The sequence below is a fragment of the Echinops telfairi genome, unplaced genomic scaffold, assembly GCF_000313985.2.
Source record: "Echinops telfairi isolate 266 unplaced genomic scaffold, ASM31398v2 ScPeMD7_3509;HRSCAF=4178, whole genome shotgun sequence".
Classification (NCBI taxonomy): Eukaryota; Metazoa; Chordata; class Mammalia; order Afrosoricida; family Tenrecidae; genus Echinops; species Echinops telfairi.
Genome location: NW_022107407.1, coordinates 1,356,306 through 1,366,166, shown reverse-complemented (window position 1 = coordinate 1,366,166; position 9,861 = coordinate 1,356,306).

Here is a 9,861-nt window from a genome sequence, read left to right as displayed (position 1 = left end):
TATTCTACCAACATTATCACCAAACTTCTATCTCCTCTGAAAAAAATTGTTATCTGAAGAAACAAAATTAGATAAGAGACTTTTGTCTTATGTACCATTCAAAATAAGCCCAGTGGGAGAAGCTAGCCACCTTCCACATATCTCTTTCACTCTTTTGTCCAAAGCAGAATGACACAACTGTAAGAGAGTTTCATAACCCATGCAAACACATAATTAATAAAAAATCAAAATATAGAGGGAAAGTATGAAGTTTGATTCAATTAGTAAAAGTAGGACCAGGAGATGCTCAATTATGAATGAAAGAATCTAATTGGAGAGACCAAAATTTCAAACTATTCTGAAAGTCCATGATAAATGAGCCTAGATTTTAATTGCTACTGGGAAGCTAATTTGAGCTTCATGTTAAAAAAAAAAAAAAAAAAACACGATCAATTTATATACTGGAAGAAATCTAATAATTCCATGAATACTTAAAGAAAAAAATGGATTTCTATTTCTACTGTGTTTTTTTTCTTTCATTACTATTCAGATATTTAAAACCTCAGTAATCTTTGTATAATTTTGATACATCAGATGATACGATATTATATCTTAAAATAATATGTGATAGCTGAAGTTCTTTGAAAATAAGATTAATTATTGTGGCTAGAAGTATTTTTCATCAATATATAAATTTACTTATTTTATGCATAATTTCATTTACAAATAACTAATTTGTATCAGGTCTTTCACTATTAAGGGCAGACTTTTGTGTCTGCCAGTTTGTCACCACTTGTATGTCAGCACTGGCTTATGTGTGGCTGTGATGCTGGAGGCTATACCACTGGTCTTTCAAATGCCAGCAGGGTCACCCACAGTGAACAAACAGGTTTCAGCAGAGCTTCCAGACAATGAAAAAGGACTGGCTCCACGAGTCTGAGGAAGAAGCCAGTGGAAACCTTATGCATGGCTTTGAAGCATTGTCAGATACTGAAAACCTAAACAAAGGAAGTTGAAAATAGTCAGAAATAATGCCAAAGGATGGGTCCCTCAGGTCCGGAGGGCAGTTGAAATGTGACTGAGGAGGAACTCTTCTCTTGGAGTGGAGACCTATGGGGACTTAAGTGTGATAAACAGATTTTCATTTTCTGATGGGGCACCACTCAAGGTAAGGAGAAACAGCTAGTAATCAGAACTCAGATAATTAGAACTTCTAATAATAATCAGATGTGCAAAGCATGACCTAGGAAAATTGGAAGTGGTCAAAAATGAAATGAAATGCATGAAGATTGGTCCTAGGCATTAGTGAGCTGAAAGGGACTGATATTAGTGATTTTGAATCTGACCATCATGTAATTTCCTACGCCAGGAATGACACAATAAAGAGGAATGGGGTGCCATTCATTGTTAGAAAAGCTCTTGCTAAATCTATCATGAAGTACAATGTTTGTGAATTGGTTTTATATATATCCACCTTCAAGGAACTCTAATCAATATAATTATTATTCAAATTTGTGCACCAACCACAAAAGATAGTGGTGAAGAAATTTGAGAATTCTACCAATGACTTCAGTTTGATATTAGTCAAACATGCAATCAAGATGCATTTATAATTATTGGTGATTGGAATGAAAAGGTTGGAAAAAGAAATGAAGAAATAGTAGTTTGAAAATATGGATTTGGTGATAGAAATGAAGCTGGAAATTTCATAATTGAATTTTGCAAATCAAGGACTTGTTCATAGCAAATACCTTTTTCAGCACACAAAAGGCAAATATATACAGAGTTTCCCTGATGAACTACACAGAAATTAATTCGACCACATCTCTGGGAAGGCACAATGGAGAATCCCAATATCAGCATCTAAAATCAGACCGAGTGCCCACTGTGGAACAGACCATCAATTGCTCATATGTAGGTTCAAGATAACATTGAAGAAAGTGAAAACAAGTTCATAAGAGTCAAAATACCATCTTTAGTCTTTCTCACTTCAATTTTGAGAACATCTCAAAAACACATTTGATACAATGAACACAAATGAGAGAAGACCTGATGAACTGTGGCAGGACATGAAGACCATCATTCATGAAGAAAGAAAAAGGTAATTTAAAAAGACAGGAAAGAAAAAAAACATCAAAGTGAATGTCTGAAGAGACTCTGGAATTTGCTCGTAATCATAAAGTAACTAAAGGAAATGGCAGAAATCATGAAGTCAAACAGTTCAATAGAAAATTTCAAAAGAAAGCTCAAAAAGACAAAGACAAATTTTATAGTGAAATGTGCAAAGACATAGAATTAGAAAAAAGAAAAGTAAATAACATGCTCAAAATATCTGAAACTGAAAGAACTCAAGAAAAATTTCAAGCCTAGAATTGCAATCTTGAAAGAGTCTATGGACAAAATATTGAGTGGTGCAAGAAGCATCAAGAGACAATAGAAAGAATACACAGCGTCACTGTACCAAAAAGAAATCAACATTCTACCGTATGAGAATATAGCATATGAACAAGAACCAAAGGTACTGAAGGAAGAAGTTCAAGCTGCACTGAATGCATTTGCCAAAAACAAGGATCTAGGAATTGATGAAATACCCATTGAAATGTTTCAGTGAGTTGAAGAAGTACTGGAAGTATGGGAAATTTGACGATAACTATTTAACCAACTGACTAAAAGAGGTTCCTATTTTTAGCTATTCTAAAGAAAGGTGGCACAACAGAATGTTCAAATATAGAAGGATACTATTTATATCTCATGCAAGTAAAATTTTGTGGAAGACCATCCAACCATGGTTGCAACAGTACATTGACAGGTAAGTGTCAGAGGTTCAGGTAGGATTCAAAAGAGGATGTGGAATGAAAGATAACATTTCTGATGTGAAATGAATCTTGGGTCAAAGAAGAGAGTATGAGAAAGATGTTTACTTGGGTTTCATTGACTTTGCAAAGGCAATCAACAGTGTACACTATAACAAACTGTGGATAACCCTGAGAAGAATGGGAATACCAGAACACTTCACTGTGCTCATGAGGAACTTGTACATGGGTCAGAATGCAATTGTGAAAACAGAACAAGGGCATACTTCATGATTTAAAATCAGGAAAGGTGTGCATCAAGGTTACATCCTTTCACCATACTTGTTCAAACTTTATGCTGAGCAATTTATTAGAGAAGTTGGATTATATGAAGAAGAATGTGGCATCAGGATTGGAGAAAAGTTTGTTAATATTCTGTGGTATGTAGATGACGCACCATGCTTGCTGAAAATGAAGAAGACTTGAAGCACTTGCTGATGAAGGTGAAGGTTTACACCCTTCAGTATGGATTACAACTCAATATGAAGAAGAACACAATCCTCACAACTGAAATAAAACATAACATCATGATAAATGTAGAAATGCTTGAAGTTGTCAAGGTTTTTGTCTTGCTTGGGTCCATAATCAATACTCATGGAAGCAGCATTCAAGAGATCAAAAGACATATTGCATTGAGTAGATCTGCTATACAAAACTTCTTTAGAGTATTAAAAGCAAGGATGTTCCTTTGAGGACTAACTGTAGCTCATCCAAGCCATGGGATTCTCCATTGCCTTGCTCCTTAGAGGCAAAGATGGCAAGACTTTTTCTTACATACTTAGGACATATTGTCAGGAGAGATCAGTCCCTGGAGAAAGACATCATGCTTGGCACAGGGGAGGGACAGTAATGGAGGGGAACACCTTCAAGAAGATGGAGGGCCACAGTGACTTCTTCAATGGGCTGGGACATAGAAACAAAATAGTGAGGATGGCACGGGACTATGCAGTCTTTAATTCTGTTGTGCATAGTATCATTATGGGTCTGAGCTGACTCAATTTTATCTGATAATAAAATATAATTTATTCATCTTTTCTTTAATATATGTATATTCAAATATATATACATATATATGTATATATGTGTGTATATATGTATGTATGTGTGTGTACATATATGTATGTCTGTGTATATATATGTATATATATATATATATCCTGTGCAGCAGACTTGCCTAATGCAACATGTCTTTTGATTTCTTGACTGCTGCTTCCTTGAGCATTGATTGTGGATTCAAGCAAGACTAAATCCCTGACAACTTCAAAATTTTCTACATTTTTCATGATGTTACCTATTTGTCCAGTTGTGAGGAATTTGGTCTTTTTGAAAGTGAAGTTCTAATCCATATTGTAGACCATAATCCTTGATCTTCATCAGCAAGTGTTTCAAATCTTCACTTTCAGAAAGCAAGTTGTATCATCTGCATACTACAGATTGTTAATAAGCTTTCCTCCAATCCTGATGCCATATTCTTCTTCAGATAATTTAGCTTCTCTGATGATTTTCTCAGAATATAGATTGAGTAACTATGATGAGCGGATACAGCCCTATTGCACAACTTTCTTGATTTTAAACTATTCAATATGCCTTTTGTTCTGTACACAACTGCCTCTTGATCGATGTACAAATTCTATAGGAGTCCAATGAAGTGTTCTGGAATTCCCATTCTTTTCAAAGTTTCCCATAGTTTTTTAGGATCCACACAGTCTAATACCTTGGCATAGTTAATAGAACAGAATTAAACATCTTTCTAGTATTTTATGATTTGAGCCAAGGTCCATTTGACATCTGCAATATCATTCTACATCCTCTTTTGAATCTGGCCTGAACCTTTGGCAACTCCCTTTCAAAGTACTGCTGCAGCAATTGTTGGATGATCTTCAGCAAAATTTTACTGGCATGTGATCCCTGTGATATTAGAAAGAATACACAGGGTCAGTGAGTAATATTGGAAAGACTACACAGAGTCACTGTACCAAAAAGCACTAGTTAACATACCACTATTTCAGAAGTTAGCATATGAGCAAGGACCAAAAATGCCGGAGGATAAAGTTCAAGCTGCACAGAAAGCATTAGCCAAAAACAAAGCTTTGGGAATAGATGGAATACTAATGAAAATGTTTCAAGAAGCTAATGAAACACTGGTAGCACTCATTCATCTATGCCAGGAAATTTGGCAGATAGCTACTTTGCCAAGTGACTGGAAGTGATCCATATTTGTACCCATTCCAAAAAAAGTCAGCCTTCTGGTGGATTAAAAATTAACTTAAAACTTCTAGAGGCCAAAGCAGATGTCATCTGTTGATAGCTGATTCCAAGATTCCATGAATCTTGTTGAACTTCGTGGCCCTTGCTTTATAATTACAACTATTTTTATATTGTTAGCTTTGCTTCATACTTGTGTTCTTTTTTTTCTTGTTACCTTTTTAAAAAAAATCATTTTATTAGGGGCGCATACAACTCTTATCACAATCCATACATATATCAATTGTGTAAAGCACATTCGAACATTCATTACCCTCATCATTCTCAAAACATTTGCTCTCCACTTAAGCACCTGGCATCAGCACTTCATTTCCCCGCCTCCCTCTCCACTTCCCCCCTCCCTTATGAACCCTTGAAAATTTATAAATTAGTATTTTGTCATATCTTACACTGTTCAATGTCTCCCTTCACCCACTTTTCTGTTGTTCGTCCCCCAGGGAGGAGGTTATATGTAGATCTCCTTTCCACCCCACCCTTCCTTCACCCTCCCAGTATCGCCACTCTCACCACTGGTCCTGAAGGGATCATCTACACTGGATTCCTTGTGTTTCCAATTCCTATCTGTACCAGTGTATAGCCTGTGGTCTAGCCAGATTTTTAAGGTAGAATTGGGATCATGATAGTGGGGGGTGGAGGAAGTATTTAGGAACTAGAGGAAAGTTGTATGTTTCATCATTGCTACACTGAACCCTGACTGGCTCGTCTCCTCCCCGCGACCCTTCCTTAAGGAGATGTCCAATTGCCTACAGATGGGCTTTGGGTCTCTGCTCCGCACTCCCTCTTATTCACAATGATACGATTTTTTGTTCTGATGATGTCTGATTCCTGATCCCTTTGACACCTCGTGATCACACAGGCTGGTGTGCTTCTTCCATGAGGACTTTGTTGCTTTTGAGCTAGATGGCCCCTTGTTTAGCTCTATCTTTTGTTAGGTGGGCACCATCAGCTTTCTTCACCATATTTGCTTATGCACCCATTTGTCTTCAGCAATCGTATTGGGGAGGTGAGCACACAATGATATGATTTTTTGTTCTTTGATGCCTGATAACTGTTAGCTTTATTTAAAATGAAGGTTCATTTGCACTTAGTTCATCTATTTGTAACAACACTTTCTGATGCTAAAAGAGAAATATATTACTTAAATTGGCCTGATCAGGAGCATCCAGTTCCAGTAAAGAATGCATGTACTTGAATGCATTCACTTTCCATAAGAGAGATGTATCTCCTTTAAAATGGGTAGAACAAATGAAATACCAGAACCCTAGTGGCACTACAGATTAGGCATTTGGCTGCTAACCACAAACTTGGCAGTTCAATCAACCGAGACACTATAGAGGAAAGATGGAGCTGTTTTCTCTGGAATGTCCCCTGTACATTCCAACATACTCATGGATATATGTGCAGCAAAAAGTAAATTTAGATATACGAATATCCTATATCAACTCTAAATATATTCTAGAATTCTGCTCCACCTCTTGTGGAGATTGTAAATATATCCAAGCATCTATTTATTGACCCCAACTGTTGCAGCATTGTGTATGTAACAGTATAGTTGTCTTTAACTCTTGCAAACCTCCCAGTGTCTTTCCTTGTTTCCATCATTTATTGCTAACCTCTCTTTTATTGTGTTTCAGTCCCCTTCACTTATCTACCTTCTAGTCAATGACTTCCCTTTCCTCCCTTTTCCTCCTACCTATTATAACCACATGATATTATTTTTTTAGTATGAAAATATTTCCTTGACTTTATGATAATGGTCTTATACAATATTTTTCCTTTAGTAGTTGGATAATGTCACTCAGCTTGATATTTGTCAGGCTCATTCATGTTATGGAGTGCTTCAAAGATTCATCATTATTCTTTAATGTTGCATAGTATTCCATGGTGTGGACTTACCAAAGTTTATTTATCCATTATTTCACTGATGGGAATTTAGGATATTTCTATAGTTTTGCTATTGTGAATAATGCTGCAATGTGCATGTATATATCTATTAGTGTCCAGACTTATTCTTCTAAGATATATACCAAGTAGATGAATCCCAACGTTTTGCAGCAACATCATATTATTTTCTACAATAGCTACACCACTTTTCACTTCCACCAGCAGTATGTGTGTTCCAGTCACACATTACTTTCTCTAGCATTTGCTATGATATAGCTTTTGTTTTAATTTTGCTATTAACGCTGGGCGAGGTGTTATCTTATTGTTGTTTTGATTTGCATCTCTCTAGTACTTTATGTTTGCAGGCATTTTTTTCACGTTTATTGGCTGCTGGAATGCCTTATTGGGTGGTTGCACATTAGTCTAAGCATGTCCTCTGCTCAATTTTGAATTGAATTATTTGTCCTTTTATTTTTGAGGTATTAAAGTTTTTTATACATTTTAGATTTTGGTCTCTTGTACAATGTGTTGTTGCAAAACACTTTTTCCCAGTCTATGGGTTTTCTTTTTACTTCTTTAGTGGCATTGTTTGATACACATAAATATCTAAATTTTAAGAAGTCCCAGTTAACTATTTTGTATTATGCTGCTCGTGTGTTTTTTCATTAAGTTACATAGTATATTTTTGCCATTTATTAGGGGCCCTAATTTTGTCTCTTTTTCTATTTATGATTCTATGTTCTACATATGTCTCTAATGCATCTTGATTCCATTGTTGTACATATTGTGAGATATGGGTCCTGTTTCATTCTTCTGCAAATGGATATCAAATTTTGCCAACATTATTTGATGAAGAAACCATCTCCTCATAATTTAATCATTTAGCTCCTGCTTTGTTTTTCATTGTAGTACTTTGCTTATTCATGGTCTCTTTGCTTTCCATATAAAGCATGTGAGTTGTGTTCCAGTTCTTTAAAGAATGATGATGAAACCAAGATTAAGATTGCATTATAACTCTAGATTGTTTTGAGTAGATTTGACATTTTCACAGTGTTAAGTTTTCCTATTATTAAGTATGGTATATTCTTCCATTGTGCAGGTCTCCTTATTATATTTATTCCTAAGTTTTTAATCTTTGGAAAGCTATTGTAAAGATGTTCTTTCCCCATTTCCTTTTCGGGACTCTTTTTGGTAGCATAAAGGAATCCAATTGATGTTTGTACGTAGATTATAAGCCCTGCGACCTCTCTGAACCTCTCCATTAATTCCAAAAATTTTCTTGCCTAGTCTTTGGGTTGTTTTTGGACAATATCATCTGCCAAAAAGAGTTTGTATCATTCTTTCGCAAACTTGATGCCTTTTATTTTGTTTCCTTGTCTATTAGCTCTGGTTAAGCCTTCTAGTACAATATTAAATTGAAGTGGTAATAACAGGCATTTAAAGGGGGGTAATTCTAATACATTTTCTCAAAGAATAGAGGGTAATCATGAAGGTTTACAATGAAGAAGTTTTAAGAGAATTGAAAATCACATTGGTGAGAAAAAGGCTAGTAAAATTGCATCACAGAAATTTATCTGCTGATTCTTCATGGACAGCAAGTGCTAGCCAATAGAAGTTTTGTTGCAAAATCTAACCCTGTCAACCCAAGGAACTATCTTGTCTCTTGGCCATTTAACCAAGCTGGTTCTCAGATTCCCTTTTCTTTCTTATTCCTCTTGGGAAATTCCAAGATCCTGCCAATACATGGTTATGCTTAAGGTAAGTTAATGCAGTTTGGAAATCAGAACCGTGACAAAATTTTTCTGTATATCATCTGTTTTTTGTTTGTTTGAACTTGGACCTATTGGTCATCTCTCTGACTCTTTCTGATAAAAGAAATCCTCTTTTGTCTTTCAAATACTATCCCTTCCACACATAACCTTCCCTCCCCACCAATAGCATAACCCCACAAACTTAACTGACAAAAACCAAATGTCTTGCTCTCCTAAATATTATTTTATTTAGAATTACCATGTGACCCCAGCAGGAATGTCCTTTATCTGTGACTGGTATAGAGCCTATTCTTGTGATTAACATTCAGACGTGCTGTACTTCCAAGAGAGCACAAGTACAAAGACTCTAGAGCCTGGACCTGTGAGGGTCTGCAATTATGGCTTGTTCTTGTTCTTGTTGTTAGGTGCCATCGAGTTGGTTCTGACACATAGCAGCCCTATGCACAACAGAATGAAATACCACCTGGTCTTACAACATACTCACGGTTGTTTCTATGTTTCAGTTCATTATGGCAGCCACTGTGCCAACCATCTTTTTTTTTTTTTATCCTTTTTTGGGGGCTCGCACAACTCTTATCAAAATCCATCCATCCATCCATTGTGTCAAGCACATTTGTACATTTGTTGCCATCATCATTCTCAAAACACTTTCTACTTGAGCCCTTGGTATCAGCTTCTCATTTTCCCCCTCTCCCCAACCCTCCCTCCAGAACCCTTGATAATTTATAAGTTATTATTCTTTTTTCATGTCTTACACTAACCGATGTTTCCCTTCACCCACGTTTCTGTTGTCCATCCCCCCACAGAGAGGGTTATATGTAGATCTTGTGATCGATTCCCTCTATATCCCCCAACCTTTCCCTTGTCCTCCTGGTATCACTACTCTCATTACAGAAGGGTCTTGGGGAGGAGACAAGCTAGTCAGAGTGCAGTATAACACGATGAAACATACAACTTTCCTCTAGTTCTTTAATGCTTCCTCCCCCCTTCACCCACCCCCACTATAATGATCCCAAATCTACCTTACAAATCCAGCTAGACCAGAGGATGTACACTGATAAAGATAAGAGCTGGAAACAGGGAATCCAGGACAGATAAACTCTTCTTAG